At 41.3% G+C, this 23,018-nt stretch overlaps 23 non-coding genes across 23 annotated transcripts; all 23 read right to left on the bottom strand.

Annotated features, from left to right (window-relative positions):
- Nucleotides 1-2,350: 2,350 nt before the first annotated feature.
- On the bottom strand, nt 2,351-2,423 carry TRNAF-GAA (transfer RNA phenylalanine (anticodon GAA)). The gene has a single exon. It is a non-coding gene; the product is annotated as a tRNA-Phe (tRNA).
- A 309-nt stretch (nt 2,424-2,732) lies between these two features.
- TRNAF-GAA (transfer RNA phenylalanine (anticodon GAA)) lies at nt 2,733-2,805 on the bottom strand. The gene has a single exon. It is a non-coding gene; the product is annotated as a tRNA-Phe (tRNA).
- A 1,048-nt stretch (nt 2,806-3,853) lies between these two features.
- TRNAF-GAA (transfer RNA phenylalanine (anticodon GAA)) lies at nt 3,854-3,926 on the bottom strand. The gene has a single exon. It is a non-coding gene; the product is annotated as a tRNA-Phe (tRNA).
- A 309-nt stretch (nt 3,927-4,235) lies between these two features.
- Nucleotides 4,236-4,308, bottom strand: TRNAF-GAA (transfer RNA phenylalanine (anticodon GAA)). Its single transcript has one exon. It is a non-coding gene; the product is annotated as a tRNA-Phe (tRNA).
- A 2,601-nt stretch (nt 4,309-6,909) lies between these two features.
- TRNAF-GAA (transfer RNA phenylalanine (anticodon GAA)) lies at nt 6,910-6,982 on the bottom strand. The gene has a single exon. It is a non-coding gene; the product is annotated as a tRNA-Phe (tRNA).
- A 2,526-nt stretch (nt 6,983-9,508) lies between these two features.
- TRNAF-GAA (transfer RNA phenylalanine (anticodon GAA)) lies at nt 9,509-9,581 on the bottom strand. Its single transcript has one exon. It is a non-coding gene; the product is annotated as a tRNA-Phe (tRNA).
- Nucleotides 9,582-9,890: 309 nt separating this feature from the next.
- On the bottom strand, nt 9,891-9,963 carry TRNAF-GAA (transfer RNA phenylalanine (anticodon GAA)). The gene has a single exon. It is a non-coding gene; the product is annotated as a tRNA-Phe (tRNA).
- A 1,073-nt stretch (nt 9,964-11,036) lies between these two features.
- TRNAF-GAA (transfer RNA phenylalanine (anticodon GAA)) lies at nt 11,037-11,109 on the bottom strand. The gene has a single exon. It is a non-coding gene; the product is annotated as a tRNA-Phe (tRNA).
- A 309-nt stretch (nt 11,110-11,418) lies between these two features.
- Nucleotides 11,419-11,491, bottom strand: TRNAF-GAA (transfer RNA phenylalanine (anticodon GAA)). Its single transcript has one exon. It is a non-coding gene; the product is annotated as a tRNA-Phe (tRNA).
- A 665-nt stretch (nt 11,492-12,156) lies between these two features.
- TRNAF-GAA (transfer RNA phenylalanine (anticodon GAA)) lies at nt 12,157-12,229 on the bottom strand. The gene has a single exon. It is a non-coding gene; the product is annotated as a tRNA-Phe (tRNA).
- Nucleotides 12,230-12,920: 691 nt separating this feature from the next.
- TRNAF-GAA (transfer RNA phenylalanine (anticodon GAA)) lies at nt 12,921-12,993 on the bottom strand. Its single transcript has one exon. It is a non-coding gene; the product is annotated as a tRNA-Phe (tRNA).
- Nucleotides 12,994-13,634: 641 nt separating this feature from the next.
- On the bottom strand, nt 13,635-13,707 carry TRNAF-GAA (transfer RNA phenylalanine (anticodon GAA)). Its single transcript has one exon. It is a non-coding gene; the product is annotated as a tRNA-Phe (tRNA).
- Nucleotides 13,708-14,372: 665 nt separating this feature from the next.
- Nucleotides 14,373-14,445, bottom strand: TRNAF-GAA (transfer RNA phenylalanine (anticodon GAA)). The gene has a single exon. It is a non-coding gene; the product is annotated as a tRNA-Phe (tRNA).
- A 691-nt stretch (nt 14,446-15,136) lies between these two features.
- TRNAF-GAA (transfer RNA phenylalanine (anticodon GAA)) lies at nt 15,137-15,209 on the bottom strand. The gene has a single exon. It is a non-coding gene; the product is annotated as a tRNA-Phe (tRNA).
- Nucleotides 15,210-15,493: 284 nt separating this feature from the next.
- Nucleotides 15,494-15,566, bottom strand: TRNAF-GAA (transfer RNA phenylalanine (anticodon GAA)). The gene has a single exon. It is a non-coding gene; the product is annotated as a tRNA-Phe (tRNA).
- A 284-nt stretch (nt 15,567-15,850) lies between these two features.
- TRNAF-GAA (transfer RNA phenylalanine (anticodon GAA)) lies at nt 15,851-15,923 on the bottom strand. The gene has a single exon. It is a non-coding gene; the product is annotated as a tRNA-Phe (tRNA).
- Nucleotides 15,924-16,588: 665 nt separating this feature from the next.
- TRNAF-GAA (transfer RNA phenylalanine (anticodon GAA)) lies at nt 16,589-16,661 on the bottom strand. The gene has a single exon. It is a non-coding gene; the product is annotated as a tRNA-Phe (tRNA).
- Nucleotides 16,662-17,352: 691 nt separating this feature from the next.
- TRNAF-GAA (transfer RNA phenylalanine (anticodon GAA)) lies at nt 17,353-17,425 on the bottom strand. Its single transcript has one exon. It is a non-coding gene; the product is annotated as a tRNA-Phe (tRNA).
- A 1,405-nt stretch (nt 17,426-18,830) lies between these two features.
- Nucleotides 18,831-18,903, bottom strand: TRNAF-GAA (transfer RNA phenylalanine (anticodon GAA)). Its single transcript has one exon. It is a non-coding gene; the product is annotated as a tRNA-Phe (tRNA).
- A 1,023-nt stretch (nt 18,904-19,926) lies between these two features.
- Nucleotides 19,927-19,999, bottom strand: TRNAF-GAA (transfer RNA phenylalanine (anticodon GAA)). Its single transcript has one exon. It is a non-coding gene; the product is annotated as a tRNA-Phe (tRNA).
- A 309-nt stretch (nt 20,000-20,308) lies between these two features.
- TRNAF-GAA (transfer RNA phenylalanine (anticodon GAA)) lies at nt 20,309-20,381 on the bottom strand. Its single transcript has one exon. It is a non-coding gene; the product is annotated as a tRNA-Phe (tRNA).
- A 1,380-nt stretch (nt 20,382-21,761) lies between these two features.
- Nucleotides 21,762-21,834, bottom strand: TRNAF-GAA (transfer RNA phenylalanine (anticodon GAA)). Its single transcript has one exon. It is a non-coding gene; the product is annotated as a tRNA-Phe (tRNA).
- Nucleotides 21,835-22,143: 309 nt separating this feature from the next.
- TRNAF-GAA (transfer RNA phenylalanine (anticodon GAA)) lies at nt 22,144-22,216 on the bottom strand. Its single transcript has one exon. It is a non-coding gene; the product is annotated as a tRNA-Phe (tRNA).
- Nucleotides 22,217-23,018: the final 802 nt, after the last annotated feature.

Here is a 23,018-nt window from a genome sequence, read left to right as displayed (position 1 = left end):
TAGAATTTTCCCAAACTGCCAGACTTGCTGCTGATTTCGCACTTTCATGGGTGCCAAAACTACAACACACGAAGAGAGAAACGAGTACCAAGTACACTCATAGCAACATGCTGAAACCCGGGATCGAACTAGGGACCTTTAGATCTTCAATCTAACGCTCTCCCAACTGAGCTATTTCGGCTGCAAGTGCAACTTTTTACGATATTCTAAGACCGTAAAATTTGTGGTGTTTTGACATCGACAAAGGAAAAGAGAAATCAAAATCATATTCAAAATAGGTTGCAGAAAACCAAGAATGTGTCTGGGACTGTCATTTTAACACACTTCTCACGGACCTGCTTTGTCTTGCTTTATTTTTAGAATTTTCCCAAACTGCCAGACTTGCTGCTGATTTCGCACTTTCATGGGTGCCAAAACTACAACACACGAAGAGAGAAACGAGTACCAAGTACACTCATAGCAACATGCTGAAACCCGGGATCGAACAAGGGATCTTTAGATCTTCAATCTAACGCTCTCCCAACTGAGCTATTTCGGCTGCTAGCGCAACTTTTTACGATATTCTAAGACCGTCAAATTTGTGGTGTTTTGATCTTTTCCACGGTGAAAACTCCAAACATCGACAAAGGAAAAGAGATATCAAAATCATATTCAAAATAGGTTGCAGAAAACCAAGAATGTGTCTGGGACTGTCAATTTAACACACTTCTCACGGACCTGCTTTGTCTTGCTATATTTTTAGAATTTTCCCAAACTGCCAGACTTTCTGCTGATTTCGCACTTTCATGGGTGCCAAAACTACAACACACGAAGAGAGAAACAAGTACCAAGTACACTCATAGCAACATGCCGAAAGCCGGGATTGAACCAGGGACCTTTAGATCTTCAGTCTAACGCTCTCCCAACTGAGCTATTTCGGCTGCAAGCACAACTTTTTACGATATTCTAAGACCGTCAAATTTGTGGTGTTTTGATCTTTTCCACGGTGAAAACTCCAAACATCGACAAAGGAAAAGAGAAATCAAAATCATATTCAAAATAGGTTGCAGAAAACCAAGAAAGTGTCTGGGACTGTCATTTTAACACACTTCTCACGGACCTGCTTTGTCTTGCTTTATTTTTAGAATTTTCCCAAACTGCCAGACTTGCTGCTGATTTCGCACTTTCATGGGTGCCAAAACTACAACACACGAAGAGAGAAACGAGAACCAAGTACGCTCATAGCAACATACCGAAACCCGGGATCGAACCAGGGACCTTTAGATCTTCAGTCTAACGCTCTCCCAACTGAGCTATTTCGGCTGCAAGCACAACTTTTTACGATATTCTAAGACCGTCAAATTTGTGGTGTTTTGATCTTTTCCACGGTGAAAACTCCAAACATCGACAAAGGAAAAGAGAAATCAAAATCATATTCAAAATAGGTTGCAGAAAACCAAGAATGTGTCTGGGACTGTCATTTTAACACACTTCTCACGGACCTGCTTTGTCTTGCTTTATTTTTAGAATTTTCCCAAACTGCCAGACTTGCTGCTGATTTCGCACTTTCATGGGTGCCAAAACTACAACACACGAAGAGAGAAACGAGTACCAAGTACACTCATAGCAACATGCTGAAACCTGGGATCGAACCAGGGACCTTTAGATCTTCAATCTAACGCTCTCCCAACTGAGCTATTTCGGCTGCAAGTGCAACTTTTTACGATATTCTAAGACCGTAAAATTTGTGGTGTTTTGACATCGACAAAGGAAAAGAGAAATCAAAATCATATTCAAAATAGGTTGCAGAAAACCAAGAATGTGTCTGGGACTGTCATTTTAACACACTTCTCACGGACCTGCTTTGTCTTGCTTTATTTTTAGAATTTTCCCAAACTGCCAGACTTGCTGCTGATTTCGCACTTTCATGGGTGCCAAAACTACAACACACGAAGAGAGAAACGAGAACCAAGTACGCTCATAGCAACATGCCGACACCCGGGATCGAACCAGGGACCTTTAGATCTTCAGTCTAACGCTCTCCCAACTGAGCTATTTCGGCTGCAAGCACAACTTTTTACGATATTCTAAGACCGTCAAATTTGTGGTGTTTTGATCTTTTCCACGGTGAAAACTCCAAACATCGACAAAGGAAAAGAGAAATCAAAATCATATTCAACATAGGTTGCAGAAAACCAAGATTGTGTCTGGGACTGTCATTTTAACACACTTCTCACGGACCTGCTTTGTCTTGCTTTATTTTTAGAATTTTTCCAAACTGCCACACTTGCTGCTGATTTCGCACTTTCATGGGTGCCAAAACTACAACACACGAAGAGAGAAACTAGAACCAAGTATGCTCATAGCAACATGCCGAAACCCGGGATCGAACCAGGGACCTTTAGATCTTCAGTCTAACGCTCTCCCAACTGAGCTATTCCGGCTGCAAGTGCAACTTTTTACGATATTCTAAGACCGTCAAATTTGTGGTGTTTTGATCTTTTCCACGGTGAAAACTCCAAACATCGACAAAGGAAAAGAGAAATCAAAATCATATTCAAAATAGGTTGCAGAAAACCAAGAAAGTGTCTGGGACTGTCATTTTAACACACTTCTCACGGACCTGCTTTGTCTTGCTTTATTTTTAGAATTTTCCCAAACTGCCAGACTTGCTGCTGATTTCGCACTTTCATGGGTGCCAAAACTACAACACACGAAGAGAGAAATGAGAACCAAGTACGCTCATAGCAACATGCCGAAACCCGGGATCGAACCAGGGACCTTTAGATCTTCAGTCTAACGCTCTCCCAACTGAGCTATTTCGGCTGCAAGCACAACTTTTTACGATATTCTAAGACCGTCAAATTTGTGGTGTTTTGATCTTTTCCACGGTGAAAACTCCAAACATCGACAAAGGAAAAGAGATATCAAAATCATATTCAAAATAGGTTGCAGAAAACCAAGAATGTGTCTGGGACTGTCAATTTAACACACTTCTCACGGACCTGCTTTGTCTTGCTATATTTTTAGAATTTTCCCAAACTGCCAGACTTGCTGCTGATTTCGCACTTTCATGGGTGCCAAAACTACAACACACGAAGAGAGAAACGAGTACCAAGTACACTCATAGCAACATGCTGAAACCTGGGATCGAACCAGGGACCTTTAGATCTTCAATCTAACGCTCTCCCAACTGAGCTATTTCGGCTGCAAGTGCAACTTTTTACGATATTCTAAGACCGTAAAATTTGTGGTGTTTTGACATCGACAAAGGAAAAGAGAAATCAAAATCATATTCAAAATAGGTTGCAGAAAACCAAGAATGTGTCTGGGACTGTCATTTTAACACACTTCTCACGGACCTGCTTTGTCTTGCTTTATTTTTAGAATTTTCCCAAACTGCCAGACTTGCTGCTGATTTCGCACTTTCATGGGTGCCAAAACTACAACACACGAAGAGAGAAACGAGAACCAAGTACGCTCATAGCAACATGCCGACACCCGGGATCGAACCAGGGACCTTTAGATCTTCAGTCTAACGCTCTCCCAACTGAGCTATTTCGGCTGCAAGCACAACTTTTTACGATATTCTAAGACCGTCAAATTTGTGGTGTTTTGATCTTTTCCACGGTGAAAACTCCAAACATCGACAAAGGAAAAGAGAAATCAAAATCATATTCAACATAGGTTGCAGAAAACCAAGATTGTGTCTGGGACTGTCATTTTAACACACTTCTCACGGACCTGCTTTGTCTTGCTTTATTTTTAGAATTTTTCCAAACTGCCACACTTGCTGCTGATTTCGCACTTTCATGGGTGCCAAAACTACAACACACGAAGAGAGAAACTAGAACCAAGTATGCTCATAGCAACATGCCGAAACCCGGGATCGAACCAGGGACCTTTAGATCTTCAGTCTAACGCTCTCCCAACTGAGCTATTCCGGCTGCAAGTGCAACTTTTTACGATATTCTAAGACCGTCAAATTTGTGGTGTTTTGATCTTTTCCACGGTGAAAACTCCAAACATCGACAAAGGAAAAGAGAAATCAAAATCATATTCAAAATAGGTTGCAGAAAACCAAGAAAGTGTCTGGGACTGTCATTTTAACACACTTCTCACGGACCTGCTTTGTCTTGCTTTATTTTTAGAATTTTCCCAAACTGCCAGACTTGCTGCTGATTTCGCACTTTCATGGGTGCCAAAACTACAACACACGAAGAGAGAAATGAGAACCAAGTACGCTCATAGCAACATGCCGAAACCCGGGATCGAACCAGGGACCTTTAGATCTTCAGTCTAACGCTCTCCCAACTGAGCTATTTCGGCTGCAAGCACAACTTTTTACGATATTCTAAGACCGTCAAATTTGTGGTGTTTTGATCTTTTCCACGGTGAAAACTCCAAACATCGACAAAGGAAAAGAGATATCAAAATCATATTCAAAATAGGTTGCAGAAAACCAAGAATGTGTCTGGGACTGTCAATTTAACACACTTCTCACGGACCTGCTTTGTCTTGCTATATTTTTAGAATTTTCCCAAACTGCCAGACTTTCTGCTGATTTCGCACTTTCATGGGTGCCAAAACTACAACACACGAAGAGAGAAACAAGTACCAAGTACACTCATAGCAACATGCCGAAAGCCGGGATTGAACCAGGGACCTTTAGATCTTCAGTCTAACGCTCTCCCAACTGAGCTATTTCGGCTGCAAGCACAACTTTTTACGATATTCTAAGACCGTCAAATTTGTGGTGTTTTGATCTTTTCCACGGTGAAAACTCCAAACATCGACAAAGGAAAAGAGAAATCAAAATCATATTCAAAATAGGTTGCAGAAAACCAAGAAAGTGTCTGGGACTGTCATTTTAACACACTTCTCACGGACCTGCTTTGTCTTGCTTTATTTTTAGAATTTTCCCAAACTGCCAGACTTGCTGCTGATTTCGCACTTTCATGGGTGTCAAAACTACAACACACGAAGAGAGAAACGAGAACCAAGTACGCTCATAGCAACATACCGAAACCCGGGATCGAACCAGGGACCTTTAGATCTTCAGTCTAACGCTCTCCCAACTGAGCTATTTCGGCTGCAAGCACAACTTTTTACGATATTCTAAGACCGTCAAATTTGTGGTGTTTTGATCTTTTCCACGGTGAAAACTCCAAACATCGACAAAGGAAAAGAGAAATCAAAATCATATTCAAAATAGGTTGCAGAAAACCAAGAATGTGTCTGGGACTGTCATTTTAACACACTTCTCACGGACCTGCTTTGTCTTGCTTTATTTTTAGAATTTTCCCAAACTGCCAGACTTGCTGCTGATTTCGCACTTTCATGGGTGCCAAAACTACAAAACACAAAGAGAGAAACGAGTACCAAGTACACTCATAGCAACATGCTGAAACCCGGGATCGAACCAGGAACCTTTAGATCTTCAATCTAATGCTCTCCCAACTGAGCTATTTCGGCTGCAAGTGCAACTTTTTACGATATTCTAAGACCGTCAAATTTGTGGGGTTTTGATCTTTTCCACGGTGAAAACTCTAAACATCGACAAAGGAAAAGAGAAATCAAAATCATATTCAAAATAGGTTGCAGAAAACCAAGAATGTGTCTGGGACTGTCATTTTAACACACTTCTCACGGACCTGCTTTGTCTTGCTTTATTTTTAGAATTTTCCCAAACTGCCAGACTTCCTGCTGATTTCGCACTTTCATGGGTGCCAAAACTACAACACACGAAGAGAGAAACGAGTACCAAGTACACTCATAACAACATGCCGAAACCCGGGATCGAACCAGGGACCTTTAAATGTTCAGTCTAATGCTCTCCCAACTGAGCTATTTCGGCTGCAAGCACAACTTTTTACGATATTCGAAGACCGTCAAATTTGTGGTGTTTTGATCTTTTCCACGGTGAAAACTCCAAACATCGACAAAGGAAAAGAGATATCAAAATCATATTCAAAATAGGTTGCAGAAAACCAAGAATGTGTCTGGGACTGTCATTTTAACACACTTCTCACGGACCTGCTTTGTCTTGCTATATTTTTAGAATTTTCCCAAACTGCCAGACTTTCTGCTGATTTCGCACTTTCATGGGTGCCAAAACTACAACACACGAAGAGAGAAACAAGTACCAAGTACACTCATAGCAACATGCCGAAAGCCGGGATTGAACCAGGGACCTTTAGATCTTCAGTCTAACGCTCTCCCAACTGAGCTATTTCGGCTGCGAGCACAACTTTTTACGATATTCTAAGACCGTCAAATTTGTGGTGTTTTGATCTTTTCCACGGTGAAAACTCCAAACATCGACAAAGGAAAAGAGAAATCAAAATCATATTCAAAATAGGTTGCAGAAAACCAAGAAAGTGTCTGGGACTGTCATTTTAACACACTTCTCACGGACCTGCTTTGTCTTGCTTTATTTTTAGAATTTTCCCAAACTGCCAGACTTGCTGCTGATTTCGCACTTTCATGGGTGCCAAAACTACAACACACGAAGAGAGAAACGAGAACCAAGTACGCTCATAGCAACATACCGAAACCCGGGATCGAACCAGGGACCTTTAGATCTTCAGTCTAACGCTCTCCCAACTGAGCTATTTCGGCTGCAAGCACAACTTTTTACGATATTCTAAGACCGTCAAATTTGTGGTGTTTTGATCTTTTCCACGGTGAAAACTCCAAACATCGACAAAGGAAAAGAGAAATCAAAATCATATTCAAAATAGGTTGCAGAAAACCAAGAATGTGTCTGGGACTGTCATTTTAACACACTTCTCACGGACCTGCTTTGTCTTGCTTTATTTTTAGAATTTTCCCAAACTGCCAGACTTGCTGCTGATTTCGCACTTTCATGGGTGCCAAAACTACAACACACGAAGAGAGAAACGAGAACCAAGTACGCTCATAGCAACATGCCGAAACCCGGGATCGAACCAGGGACCTTTAGATCTTCAGTCTAACGCTCTCCCAACTGAGCTATTTCGGCTGCAAGCGCAACTTTTTACGATATTCTAAGACCGTAAAATTTGTGGTGTTTTGACATCGACAAAGGAAAAGAGAAATCAAAATCATATTCAAAATAGGTTGCAGAAAACCAAGAATGTGTCTGGGACTGTCATTTTAACACACTTCTCACGGACCTGCTTTGTCTTGCTTTATTTTTAGAATTTTCCCAAACTGCCAGACTTGCTGCTGATTTCGCACTTTCATGGGTGCCAAAACTACAACACACGAAGAGAGAAACGAGTACCAAGTACACTCATAGCAACATGCTGAAACCCGGGATCGAACTAGGGACCTTTAGATCTTCAATCTAACGCTCTCCCAACTGAGCTATTTCGGCTGCAAGTGCAACTTTTTACGATATTCTAAGACCGTAAAATTTGTGGTGTTTTGACATCGACAAAGGAAAAGAGAAATCAAAATCATATTCAAAATAGGTTGCAGAAAACCAAGAATGTGTCTGGGACTGTCATTTTAACACACTTCTCACGGACCTGCTTTGTCTTGCTTTATTTTTAGAATTTTCCCAAACTGCCAGACTTGCTGCTGATTTCGCACTTTCATGGGTGCCAAAACTACAACACACGAAGAGAGAAACGAGTACCAAGTACACTCATAGCAACATGCTGAAACCCGGGATCGAACAAGGGATCTTTAGATCTTCAATCTAACGCTCTCCCAACTGAGCTATTTCGGCTGCTAGCGCAACTTTTTACGATATTCTAAGACCGTCAAATTTGTGGTGTTTTGATCTTTTCCACGGTGAAAACTCCAAACATCGACAAAGGAAAAGAGATATCAAAATCATATTCAAAATAGGTTGCAGAAAACCAAGAATGTGTCTGGGACTGTCAATTTAACACACTTCTCACGGACCTGCTTTGTCTTGCTATATTTTTAGAATTTTCCCAAACTGCCAGACTTTCTGCTGATTTCGCACTTTCATGGGTGCCAAAACTACAACACACGAAGAGAGAAACAAGTACCAAGTACACTCATAGCAACATGCCGAAAGCCGGGATTGAACCAGGGACCTTTAGATCTTCAGTCTAACGCTCTCCCAACTGAGCTATTTCGGCTGCAAGCACAACTTTTTACGATATTCTAAGACCGTCAAATTTGTGGTGTTTTGATCTTTTCCACGGTGAAAACTCCAAACATCGACAAAGGAAAAGAGAAATCAAAATCATATTCAAAATAGGTTGCAGAAAACCAAGAAAGTGTCTGGGACTGTCATTTTAACACACTTCTCACGGACCTGCTTTGTCTTGCTTTATTTTTAGAATTTTCCCAAACTGCCAGACTTGCTGCTGATTTCGCACTTTCATGGGTGCCAAAACTACAACACACGAAGAGAGAAACGAGAACCAAGTACGCTCATAGCAACATACCGAAACCCGGGATCGAACCAGGGACCTTTAGATCTTCAGTCTAACGCTCTCCCAACTGAGCTATTTCGGCTGCAAGCACAACTTTTTACGATATTCTAAGACCGTCAAATTTGTGGTGTTTTGATCTTTTCCACGGTGAAAACTCCAAACATCGACAAAGGAAAAGAGAAATCAAAATCATATTCAAAATAGGTTGCAGAAAACCAAGAATGTGTCTGGGACTGTCATTTTAACACACTTCTCACGGACCTGCTTTGTCTTGCTTTATTTTTAGAATTTTCCCAAACTGCCAGACTTGCTGCTGATTTCGCACTTTCATGGGTGCCAAAACTACAACACACGAAGAGAGAAACGAGTACCAAGTACACTCATAGCAACATGCTGAAACCTGGGATCGAACCAGGGACCTTTAGATCTTCAATCTAACGCTCTCCCAACTGAGCTATTTCGGCTGCAAGTGCAACTTTTTACGATATTCTAAGACCGTAAAATTTGTGGTGTTTTGACATCGACAAAGGAAAAGAGAAATCAAAATCATATTCAAAATAGGTTGCAGAAAACCAAGAATGTGTCTGGGACTGTCATTTTAACACACTTCTCACGGACCTGCTTTGTCTTGCTTTATTTTTAGAATTTTCCCAAACTGCCAGACTTGCTGCTGATTTCGCACTTTCATGGGTGCCAAAACTACAACACACGAAGAGAGAAACGAGAACCAAGTACGCTCATAGCAACATGCCGACACCCGGGATCGAACCAGGGACCTTTAGATCTTCAGTCTAACGCTCTCCCAACTGAGCTATTTCGGCTGCAAGCACAACTTTTTACGATATTCTAAGACCGTCAAATTTGTGGTGTTTTGATCTTTTCCACGGTGAAAACTCCAAACATCGACAAAGGAAAAGAGAAATCAAAATCATATTCAACATAGGTTGCAGAAAACCAAGATTGTGTCTGGGACTGTCATTTTAACACACTTCTCACGGACCTGCTTTGTCTTGCTTTATTTTTAGAATTTTTCCAAACTGCCACACTTGCTGCTGATTTCGCACTTTCATGGGTGCCAAAACTACAACACACGAAGAGAGAAACTAGAACCAAGTATGCTCATAGCAACATGCCGAAACCCGGGATCGAACCAGGGACCTTTAGATCTTCAGTCTAACGCTCTCCCAACTGAGCTATTCCGGCTGCAAGTGCAACTTTTTACGATATTCTAAGACCGTCAAATTTGTGGTGTTTTGATCTTTTCCACGGTGAAAACTCCAAACATCGACAAAGGAAAAGAGAAATCAAAATCATATTCAAAATAGGTTGCAGAAAACCAAGAAAGTGTCTGGGACTGTCATTTTAACACACTTCTCACGGACCTGCTTTGTCTTGCTTTATTTTTAGAATTTTCCCAAACTGCCAGACTTGCTGCTGATTTCGCACTTTCATGGGTGCCAAAACTACAACACACGAAGAGAGAAATGAGAACCAAGTACGCTCATAGCAACATGCCGAAACCCGGGATCGAACCAGGGACCTTTAGATCTTCAGTCTAACGCTCTCCCAACTGAGCTATTTCGGCTGCAAGCACAACTTTTTACGATATTCTAAGACCGTCAAATTTGTGGTGTTTTGATCTTTTCCACGGTGAAAACTCCAAACATCGACAAAGGAAAAGAGATATCAAAATCATATTCAAAATAGGTTGCAGAAAACCAAGAATGTGTCTGGGACTGTCAATTTAACACACTTCTCACGGACCTGCTTTGTCTTGCTATATTTTTAGAATTTTCCCAAACTGCCAGACTTTCTGCTGATTTCGCACTTTCATGGGTGCCAAAACTACAACACACGAAGAGAGAAACAAGTACCAAGTACACTCATAGCAACATGCCGAAAGCCGGGATTGAACCAGGGACCTTTAGATCTTCAGTCTAACGCTCTCCCAACTGAGCTATTTCGGCTGCAAGCACAACTTTTTACGATATTCTAAGACCGTCAAATTTGTGGTGTTTTGATCTTTTCCACGGTGAAAACTCCAAACATCGACAAAGGAAAAGAGAAATCAAAATCATATTCAAAATAGGTTGCAGAAAACCAAGAAAGTGTCTGGGACTGTCATTTTAACACACTTCTCACGGACCTGCTTTGTCTTGCTTTATTTTTAGAATTTTCCCAAACTGCCAGACTTGCTGCTGATTTCGCACTTTCATGGGTGTCAAAACTACAACACACGAAGAGAGAAACGAGAACCAAGTACGCTCATAGCAACATACCGAAACCCGGGATCGAACCAGGGACCTTTAGATCTTCAGTCTAACGCTCTCCCAACTGAGCTATTTCGGCTGCAAGCACAACTTTTTACGATATTCTAAGACCGTCAAATTTGTGGTGTTTTGATCTTTTCCACGGTGAAAACTCCAAACATCGACAAAGGAAAAGAGAAATCAAAATCATATTCAAAATAGGTTGCAGAAAACCAAGAATGTGTCTGGGACTGTCATTTTAACACACTTCTCACGGACCTGCTTTGTCTTGCTTTATTTTTAGAATTTTCCCAAACTGCCAGACTTGCTGCTGATTTCGCACTTTCATGGGTGCCAAAACTACAACACACGAAGAGAGAAACGAGAACCAAGTACGCTCATAGCAACATGCCGAAACCCGGGATCGAACCAGGGACCTTTAGATCTTCAGTCTAACGCTCTCCCAACTGAGCTATTTCGGCTGCAAGCACAACTTTTTACGATATTCTAAGACCGTCAAATTTGTGGTGTTTTGATCTTTTCCACGGTGAAAACTCCAAACATCGACAAAGGAAAAGAGAAATCAAAATCATATTCAAAATAGGTTGCAGAAAACCAAGAATGTGTCTGGGACTGTCATTTTAACACACTTCTCACGGACCTGCTTTGTCTTGCTTTATTTTTAGAATTTTCCCAAACTGCCAGACTTGCTGCTGATTTCGCACTTTCATGGGTGCCAAAACTACAACACACGAAGAGAGAAACGAGAACCAAGTACGCTCACAGCAACATGCCGAAACCCGGGATCGAACCAGGGACCTTTAGATCTTCAGTCTAACGCTCTCCCAACTGAGCTATTTCGGCTGCAAGCACAACTTTTTACGATATTCTAAGACCGTCAAATTTGTGGTGTTTTGATCTTTTCCACGGTGAAAACTCCAAACATCGACAAAGGAAAAGAGAAATCAAAATCATATTCAACATAGGTTGCAGAAAACCAAGAATGTGTCTGGGACTGTAATTTTAACACACTTCTCACGGACCTGCTTTGTCTTGCTTTATTTTTAGAATTTTCCCAAACTGCCAGACTTGCTGCTGATTTCGCACTTTCATGGGTGCCAAAACTACAACACACGAAGAGAGAAACGAGTACCAAGTACACTCATAACACCATGCTGAAACCCGGGATCGAACCAGGGACCTTTAGATCTTCAATCTAACGCTCTCCCAACTGAGCTATTTCGGCTGCAAGCGCAACTTTTTACGATATTCTAAGACCGTAAAATTTGTGGTGTTTTACATCGACAAAGGAAAAGAGAAATCAAAATCATATTCAAAATAGGTTGCAGAAAACCAAGAATGTGTCTGGGACTGTCATTTTAACACACTTCTCACGGACCTGCTTTGTCTTGCTTTATTTTTAGAGTTTTCCCAAACTGCCAGACTTTCTGCTGATTTCGCACTTTCATGGGTGCCAAAACTACAACACGCGAAGAGAGAAACGAGTACCAAGTACACTCATAGCAACATGCCGAAACCCGGGATCGAACCAGGGACCTTTAGATCTTCAGTCTAACGCTCTCCCAACTGAGCTATTTCGGCTGCAAGCACAACTTTTTACGATATTCTAAGACCGTCAAATTTGTGGTGTTTTGATCTTTTCCACGGTGAAAACTCCAAACATCGACAAAGGAAAAGAGAAATCAAAATCATATTCAAAATAGGTTGCAGAAAACCAAGAAAGTGTCTGGGACTGTCATTTTAACACACTTCTCACGGACCTGCTTTGTCTTGCTTTATTTTTAGAATTTTCCCAAACTGCCAGACTTGCTGCTGATTTCGCACTTTCATGGGTGCCAAAACTACAACACACGAAGAGAGAAACGAGAACCAAGTACGCTCATAGCAACATACCGAAACCCGGGATCGAACCAGGGACCTTTAGATCTTCAGTCTAACGCTCTCCCAACTGAGCTATTTCGGCTGCAAGCACAACTTTTTACGATATTCTAAGACCGTCAAATTTGTGGTGTTTTGATCTTTTCCACGGTGAAAACTCCAAACATCGACAAAGGAAAAGAGAAATCAAAATCATATTCAAAATAGGTTGCAGAAAACCAAGAATGTGTCTGGGACTGTCATTTTAACACACTTCTCACGGACCTGCTTTGTCTTGCTTTATTTTTAGAATTTTCCCAAACTGCCAGACTTGCTGCTGATTTCGCACTTTCATGGGTGCCAAAACTACAACACACGAAGAGAGAAACGAGAACCAAGTACGCTCATAGCAACATGCCGAAACCCGGGATCGAACCAGGGACCTTTAGATCTTCAGTCTAACGCTCTCCCAACTGAGCTATTTCGGCTGCAAGCGCAACTTTTTACGATATTCTAAGACCGTAAAATTTGTGGTGTTTTGACATCGACAAAGGAAAAGAGAAATCAAAATCATATTCAAAATAGGTTGCAGAAAACCAAGAATGTGTCTGGGACTGTCATTTTAACACACTTCTCACGGACCTGCTTTGTCTTGCTTTATTTTTAGAATTTTCCCAAACTGCCAGACTTGCTGCTGATTTCGCACTTTCATGGGTGCCAAAACTACAACACACGAAGAGAGAAACGAGTACCAAGTACACTCATAGCAACATGCTGAAACCCGGGATTGAACCAGGGACCTTTCGATCTTCAATCTAACGCTCTCCCAACTGAGCTATTTCGGCTGCAAGCGCAACTTTTTACGATATTCTAAGACCGTAAAATTTGTGGTGTTTTGACATCGACAAAGGAAAAGAGAAATCAAAATCATATTCAAAATAGGTTGCAGAAAACCAAGAATGTGTCTGGGACTGTCATTTTAACACACTTCTCACGGACCTGCTTTGTCTTGCTTTATTTTTAGAATTTTCCCAAACTGCCAGACTTGCTGCTGATTTCGCACTTTCATGGGTGCCAAAACTACAACACACGAAGAGAGAAACGAGAACCAAGTACGCTCACAGCAACATGCCGAAACCCGGGATCGAACCAGGGACCTTTAGATCTTCAGTCTAACGCTCTCCCAACTGAGCTATTTCGGCTGCAAGCACAACTTTTTACGATATTCTAAGACCGTCAAATTTGTGGTGTTTTGATCTTTTCCACGGTGAAAACTCCAAACATCGACAAAGGAAAAGAGAAATCAAAATCATATTCAACATAGGTTGCAGAAAACCAAGAATGTGTCTGGGACTGTAATTTTAACACACTTCTCACGGACCTGCTTTGTCTTGCTTTATTTTTAGAATTTTCCCAAACTGCCAGACTTGCTGCTGATTTCGCACTTTCATGGGTGCCAAAACTACAACACACGAAGAGAGAAACGAGTACCAAGTACACTCATAACACCATGCTGAAACCCGGGATCGAACCAGGGACCTTTAGATCTTCAATCTAACGCTCTCCCAACTGAGCTATTTCGGCTGCAAGCGCAACTTTTTACGATATTCTAAGACCGTAAAATTTGTGGTGTTTTACATCGACAAAGGAAAAGAGAAATCAAAATCATATTCAAAATAGGTTGCAGAAAACCAAGAATGTGTCTGGGACTGTCATTTTAACACACTTCTCACGGACCTGCTTTGTCTTGCTTTATTTTTAGAGTTTTCCCAAACTGCCAGACTTTCTGCTGATTTCGCACTTTCATGGGTGCCAAAACTACAACACGCGAAGAGAGAAACGAGTACCAAGTACACTCATAGCAACATGCCGAAACCCGGGATCGAACCAGGGACCTTTAGATCTTCAGTCTAACGCTCTCCCAACTGAGCTATTTCGGCTGCAAGCACAACTTTTTACGATATTCTAAGACCGTCAAATTTGTGGTGTTTTGATCTTTTCCACGGTGAAAACTCCAAACATCGACAAAGGAAAAGAGAAATCAAAATCATATTCAAAATAGGTTGCAGAAAACCAAGAAAGTGTCTGGGACTGTCATTTTAACACACTTCTCACGGACCTGCTTTGTCTTGCTTTATTTTTAGAATTTTCCCAAACTGCCAGACTTGCTGCTGATTTCGCACTTTCATGGGTGCCAAAACTACAACACACGAAGAGAGAAACGAGAACCAAGTACGCTCATAGCAACATACCGAAACCCGGGATCGAACCAGGGACCTTTAGATCTTCAGTCTAACGCTCTCCCAACTGAGCTATTTCGGCTGCAAGCACAACTTTTTACGATATTCTAAGACCGTCAAATTTGTGGTGTTTTGATCTTTTCCACGGTGAAAACTCCAAACATCGACAAAGGAAAAGAGAAATCAAAATCATATTCAAAATAGGTTGCAGAAAACCAAGAATGTGTCTGGGACTGTCATTTTAACACACTTCTCACGGACCTGCTTTGTCTTGCTTTATTTTTAGAATTTTCCCAAACTGCCAGACTTGCTGCTGATTTCGCACTTTCATGGGTGCCAAAACTACAACACACGAAGAGAGAAACGAGAACCAAGTACGCTCATAGCAACATGCCGAAACCCGGGATCGAACCAGGGACCTTTAGATCTTCAGTCTAACGCTCTCCCAACTGAGCTATTTCGGCTGCAAGCGCAACTTTTTACGATATTCTAAGACCGTAAAATTTGTGGTGTTTTGACATCGACAAAGGAAAAGAGAAATCAAAATCATATTCAAAATAGGTTGCAGAAAACCAAGATTGTGTCTGGGACTGTCATTTTAACACACTTCTCACAGACCTGCTTTGTCTTGCTTTATTTTTAGAATTTTCCCAAACTGCCAGACTTGCTGCTGATTTCGCACTTTCATGGGTGCCAAAACTACAACACACGAAGAGAGAAACGAGAACCAAGTACGCTCATAGCAACATGCCGAAACCCGGGATCGAACCAGGGACCTTTAGATCTTCAGTCTAACGCTCTCCCAACTGAGCTATTTCGGCTGCAAGCGCAACTTTTTACGATATTCTAAGACCGTAAAATTTGTGGTGTTTTGACATCGACAAAGGAAAAGAGAAATCAAAATCATATTCAAAATAGGTTGCAGAAAACCAAGAATGTGTCTGGGACTGTCATTTTAACACACTTCTCACGGACCTGCTTTGTCTTGCTTTATTTTTAGAATTTTCCCAAACTGCCAGACTTGCTGCTGATTTCGCACTTTCATGGGTGCCAAAACTACAACACACGAAGAGAGAAACGAGAACCAAGTACGCTCACAGCAACATGCCGAAACCCGGGATCGAACCAGGGACCTTTAGATCTTCAGTCTAACGCTCTCCCAACTGAGCTATTTCGGCTGCAAGCACAACTTTTTACGATATTCTAAGACCGTCAAATTTGTGGTGTTTTGATCTTTTCCACGGTGAAAACTCCAAACATCGACAAAGGAAAAGAGAAATCAAAATCATATTCAACATAGGTTGCAGAAAACCAAGAATGTGTCTGGGACTGTAATTTTAACACACTTCTCACGGACCTGCTTTGTCTTGCTTTATTTTTAGAATTTTCCCAAACTGCCAGACTTGCTGCTGATTTCGCACTTTCATGGGTGCCAAAACTACAACACACGAAGAGAGAAACGAGTACCAAGTACACTCATAACACCATGCTGAAACCCGGGATCGAACCAGGGACCTTTAGATCTTCAATCTAACGCTCTCCCAACTGAGCTATTTCGGCTGCAAGCGCAACTTTTTACGATATTCTAAGACCGTAAAATTTGTGGTGTTTTACATCGACAAAGGAAAAGAGAAATCAAAATCATATTCAAAATAGGTTGCAGAAAACCAAGAATGTGTCTGGGACTGTCATTTTAACACACTTCTCACGGACCTGCTTTGTCTTGCTTTATTTTTAGAGTTTTCCCAAACTGCCAGACTTTCTGCTGATTTCGCACTTTCATGGGTGCCAAAACTACAACACGCGAAGAGAGAAACGAGTACCAAGTACACTCATAGCAACATGCCGAAACCCGGGATCGAACCAGGGACCTTTAGATCTTCAGTCTAACGCTCTCCCAACTGAGCTATTTCGGCTGCAAGCACAACTTTTTACGATATTCTAAGACCGTCAAATTTGTGGTGTTTTGATCTTTTCCACGGTGAAAACTCCAAACATCGACAAAGGAAAAGAGAAATCAAAATCATATTCAAAATAGGTTGCAGAAAACCAAGAAAGTGTCTGGGACTGTCATTTTAACACACTTCTCACGGACCTGCTTTGTCTTGCTTTATTTTTAGAATTTTCCCAAACTGCCAGACTTGCTGCTGATTTCGCACTTTCATGGGTGCCAAAACTACAACACACGAAGAGAGAAACGAGAACCAAGTACGCTCATAGCAACATACCGAAACCCGGGATCGAACCAGGGACCTTTAGATCTTCAGTCTAACGCTCTCCCAACTGAGCTATTTCGGCTGCAAGCACAACTTTTTACGATATTCTAAGACCGTCAAATTTGTGGTGTTTTGATCTTTTCCACGGTGAAAACTCCAAACATCGACAAAGGAAAAGAGAAATCAAAATCATATTCAACATAGGTTGCAGAAAACCAAGATTGTGTCTGGGACTGTCATTTTAACACACTTCTCACGGACCTGCTTTGTCTTGCTTTATTTTTAGAATTTTCCCAAACTGCCACACTTGCTGCTGATTTCGCACTTTCATGGGTGCCAAAACTACAACACACGAAGAGAGAAACGAGAACCAAGTACGCTCATAGCAACATGCCGAAACCCGGGATCGAACCAGGGACCTTTAGATCTTCAGTCTAACGCTCTCCCAACTGAGCTATTTCGGCAGCAAGCGCAACTTTTTACGATATTCTAAGACCGTAAAATTTGTGGTGTTTTGACATCGACAAAGGAAAAGAGAAATCAAAATCATATTCAAAATAGGTTGCAGAAAACCAAGAATGTGTCTGGGACTGTCATTTTAACACACTTCTCACGGACCTGCTTTGTCTTGCTTTATTTTTAGAATTTTCCCAAACTGCCAGACTTGCTGCTGATTTCGCACTTTCATGGGTGCCAAAACTACAACACACGAAGAGAGAAACGAGTACCAAGTACACTCATAGCAACATGCTGAAACCCGGGATCGAACCAGGGACCTTTAGATCTTCAATCTAACGCTCTCCCAACTGAGCTATTTCGGCTGCAAGCGCAACTTTTTACGATATTCTAAGACCGTAAAATTTGTGGTGTTTTGACATCGACAAAGGAAAAGAGAAATCAAAATCATATTCAAAATAGGTTGCAGAAAACCAAGAATGTGTCTGGGACTGTCATTTTAACACACTTCTCACGGACCTGCTTTGTCTTGCTTTATTTTTAGAATTTTCCCAAACTGCCAGACTTGCTGCTGATTTCGCACTTTCATGGGTGCCAAAACTACAACACACGAAGAGAGAAACGAGAACCAAGTACGCTCATAGCAACATACCGAAACCCGGGATCGAACCAGGGACTTTTAGATCTTCAGTCTAACGCTCTCCCAACTGAGCTATTTCGGCTGCAAGCACAACTTTTTACGATATTCTAAGACCGTCAAATTTGTGGTGTTTTGATCTTTTCCACGGTGAAAACTCTAAACATCGACAAAGGAAAAGAGAAATCAAAATCATATTCAAAATAGGTTGCAGAAAACCAAGAATGTGTCTGGGACTGTCATTTTAACACACTTCTCACGGACCTGCTTTGTCTTGCTTTATTTTTAGAATTTTCCCAAACTGCCAGACTTTCTGCTGATTTCGCACTTTCATGGGTGCCAAAACTACAACACACGAAGAGAGAAACGAGAACCAAGTACGCTCATAGCAACATACCGAAACCCGGGATCGAACCAGGGACTTTTAGATCTTCAGTCTAACGCTCTCCCAACTGAGCTATTTCGGCTGCAAGCACAACTTTTTACGATATTCTAAGACCGTCAAATTTGTGGTGTTTTGATCTTTTCCACGGTGAAAACTCCAAACATCGACAAAGGAAAAGAGAAATCAAAATCATATTCAAAATAGGTTGCAGAAAACCAAGAATGTGTCTGGGACTGTCATTTTAACACACTTCTCACGGACCTGCTTTGTCTTGCTTTATTTTTAGAATTTTCCCAAACTGCCAGACTTGCTGCTGATTTCGCACTTTCATGGGTGCCAAAACTACAACACACGAAGAGAGAAACGAGAACCAAGTACGCTCATAGCAACATGCCGAAACCCGGGATCGAACCAGGGACCTTTAGATCTTCAGTCTAACGCTCTCCCAACTGAGCTATTTCGGCTGCAAGCGCAACTTTTTACGATATTCTAAGACCGTAAAATTTGTGGTGTTTTGACTTCGACAAAGGAAAAGAGAAATCAAAATCATATTCAAAATAGGTTGCAGAAAACCAAGAATGTGTCTGGGACTGTCATTTTAACACACTTCTCACGGACCTGCTTTGTCTTGCTTTATTTTTAGAATTTTCCCAAACTGCCAGACTTGCTGCTGATTTCGCACTTTCATGGGTGCCAAAACTACAACACACGAAGAGAGAAACGAGTACCAAGTACACTCATAGCAACATGCTGAAACCCGGGATTGAACCAGGGACCTTTCGATCTTCAATCTAACGCTCTCCCAACTGAGCTATTTCGGCTGCAAGCGCAACTTTTTACGATATTCTAAGACCGTAAAATTTGTGGTGTTTTGACATCGACAAAGGAAAAGAGAAATCAAAATCATATTCAAAATAGGTTGCAGAAAACCAAGAATGTGTCTGGGACTGTCATTTTAACACACTTCTCACGGACCTGCTTTGTCTTGCTTTATTTTTAGAATTTTCCCAAACTGCCAGACTTGCTGCTGATTTCGCACTTTCATGGGTGCCAAAACTACAACACACGAAGAGAGAAACGAGAACCAAGTACGCTCATAGCAACATACCGAAACCCGGGATCGAACCAGGGACTTTTAGATCTTCAGTCTAACGCTCTCCCAACTGAGCTATTTCGGCTGCAAGCACAACTTTTTACGATATTCTAAGACCGTCAAATTTGTGGTGTTTTGATCTTTTCCACGGTGAAAACTCTAAACATCGACAAAGGAAAAGAGAAATCAAAATCATATTCAAAATAGGTTGCAGAAAACCAAGAATGTGTCTGGGACTGTCATTTTAACACACTTCTCACGGACCTGCTTTGTCTTGCTTTATTTTTAGAATTTTCCCAAACTGCCAGACTTTCTGCTGATTTCGCACTTTCATGGGTGCCAAAACTACAACACACGAAGAGAGAAACGAGTACCAAGTACACTCATAACAACATGCCGAAACCCGGGATCGAACCAGGGACCTTTAGATCTTCAGTCTAACGCTCTCCCAACTGAGCTATTTCGGCTGCAAGCACAACTTTTTACGATATTCTAAGACTGTCAAATTTGTGGTGTTTTGATCTTTTCCACGGTGAAAACTCCAAACATCGACAAAGGAAAAGAGATATCAAAATCATATTCAAAATAGGTTGCAGAAAACCAAGAATGTGTCTGGGACTGTCATTTTAACACACTTCTCACGGACCTGCTTTGTCTTGCTATATTTTTAGAATTTTCCCAAACTGCCAGACTTTCTGCTGATTACGCACTTTCATGGGTGCCAAAACTACAACACACGAAGAGAGAAACAAGTACCAAGTACACTCATAGCAACATGCCGAAACCCGGGATTGAACCAGGGACCTTTAGATCTTCAGTCTAACGCTCTCCCAACTGAGCTATTTCGGCTGCAAGCGCAACTTTTTACGATATTCTAAGACCGTAAAATTTGTGGTGTTTTGACATCGACAAAGGAAAAGAGAAATCAAAATCATATTCAAAATAGGTTGCAGAAAACCAAGAATGTGTCTGGGACTGTCATTTTAACACACTTCTCACGGACCTGCTTTGTCTTGCTTTATTTTTAGAATTTTCCCAAACTGCCAGACTTGCTGCTGATTTCGTACTTTCATGGGTGCCAAAACAACAACACACGAAGAGAGAAACGAGTACCAAGTACACTCATAGCAACATGCTGAAACCCGGGATCGAACCAGGGACCTTTAGATCTTCAATCTAACGCTCTCCCAACTGAGCTATTTCGGCTGCAAGCGCAACTTTTTACGATATTCTAAGACCGTAAAATTTGTGGTGTTTTGACATCGACAAAGGAAAAGAGAAATCAAAATCATATTCAAAATAGGTTGCAGAAAACCAAGAATGTGTCTGGGACTGTCATTTTAACACACTTCTCACGGACCTGCTTTGTCTTGCTATATTTTTAGAATTTTCCCAAACTGTCAGACTTGCTGCTGATTTCGCACTTTCATGGGTGCCAAAACTACAACACACGAAGAGAGAAACGAGTACAAAGTACACTCATAGCAACATGCTGAAACCCGGGATCGAACCAGGGACCTTTAGATCTTCAATCTAACGCTCTCCCAACTGAGCTATTTCGGCTGCAAGCGCAACTTTTTACGATATTCTAAGACCGTAAAATTTGTGGTGTTTTGACATCGACAAAGGAAAAGAGAAATCAAAATCATATTCAAAATAGGTTGCAGAAAACCAAGAATGTGTCTGGGACTGTAATTTTAACACACTTCTCACGGACCTGCTTTGTCTTGCTTTATTTTTAGAATTTTCCCAAACTGCCAGACTTGCTGCTGATTTCGCACTTTCATGGGTGCCAAAACTACAACACACGAAGAGAGAAACGAGTACCAAGTACACTCATAACAACATACTGAAACCCGGGATCGAACCAGGGACCTTTAGATCTTCAATCTAACGCTCTACCAACTGAGCTATTTCGGCTGCAAGCACAACTTTTTACGATATTCTAAGACCGTCAAATTTGTGGTGTTTTGATCTTTTCCACGGTGAAAACTCTAAACATCGACAAAGGAAAAGAGAAATCAAAATCATATTCAAAATAGGTTGCAGAAAACCAAGAATGTGTCTGGGACTGTCATTTTAACACACTTCTCACGGACCTGCTTTGTCTTGCTTTATTTTTAGAATTTTCCCAAACTGCCAGACTTTCTGCTGATTTCGCACTTTCATGGGTGCCAAAACTACAACACACGAAGAGAGAAACGAGTACCAAGTACACTCATAACAACATGCCGAAACCCGGGATCGAACCAGGGACCTTTAGATCTTCAGTCTAACGCTCTCCCAACTGAGCTATTTCGGCTGCAAGCACAACTTTTTACGATATTCTAAGACTGTCAAATTTGTGGTGTTTTGATCTTTTCCACGGTGAAAACTCCAAACATCGACAAAGGAAAAGAGATATCAAAATCATATTCAAAATAGGTTGCAGAAAACCAAGAATGTGTCTGGGACTGTCATTTTAACACACTTCTCACGGACCTGCTTTGTCTTGCTATATTTTTAGAATTTTCCCAAACTGCCAGACTTTCTGCTGATTACGCACTTTCATGGGTGCCAAAACTACAACACACGAAGAGAGAAACAAGTACCAAGTACACTCATAGCAACATGCCGAAACCCGGGATTGAACCAGGGACCTTTAGATCTTCAGTCTAACGCTCTCCCAACTGAGCTATTTCGGCTGCAAGCGCAACTTTTTACGATATTCTAAGACCGTAAAATTTGTGGTGTTTTGACATCGACAAAGGAAAAGAGAAATCAAAATCATATTCAAAATAGGTTGCAGAAAACCAAGAATGTGTCTGGGACTGTCATTTTAACACACTTCTCACGGACCTGCTTTGTCTTGCTTTATTTTTAGAATTTTCCCAAACTGCCAGACTTGCTGCTGATTTCGTACTTTCATGGGTGCCAAAACAACAACACACGAAGAGAGAAACGAGTACCAAGTACACTCATAGCAACATGCTGAAACCCGGGATCGAACCAGGGACCTTTAGATCTTCAATCTAACGCTCTCCCAACTGAGCTATTTCGGCTGCAAGCGCAACTTTTTACGATATTCTAAGACCGTAAAATTTGTGGTGTTTTGACATCGACAAAGGAAAAGAGAAATCAAAATCATATTCAAAATAGGTTGCAGAAAACCAAGAATGTGTCTGGGACTGTCATTTTAACACACTTCTCACGGACCTGCTTTGTCTTGCTATATTTTTAGAATTTTCCCAAACTGTCAGACTTGCTGCTGATTTCGCACTTTCATGGGTGCCAAAACTACAACACACGAAGAGAGAAACGAGTACAAAGTACACTCATAGCAACATGCTGAAACCCGGGATCGAACCAGGGACCTTTAGATCTTCAATCTAACGCTCTCCCAACTGAGCTATTTCGGCTGCAAGCGCAACTTTTTACGATATTCTAAGACCGTAAAATTTGTGGTGTTTTGACATCGACAAAGGAAAAGAGAAATCAAAATCATAT

The sequence above is a fragment of the Eleutherodactylus coqui genome, chromosome 3 (assembly GCF_035609145.1).
Source record: "Eleutherodactylus coqui strain aEleCoq1 chromosome 3, aEleCoq1.hap1, whole genome shotgun sequence".
Classification (NCBI taxonomy): Eukaryota; Metazoa; Chordata; class Amphibia; order Anura; family Eleutherodactylidae; genus Eleutherodactylus; species Eleutherodactylus coqui.
This window is presented reverse-complemented; position numbering and strand designations above follow the sequence as displayed.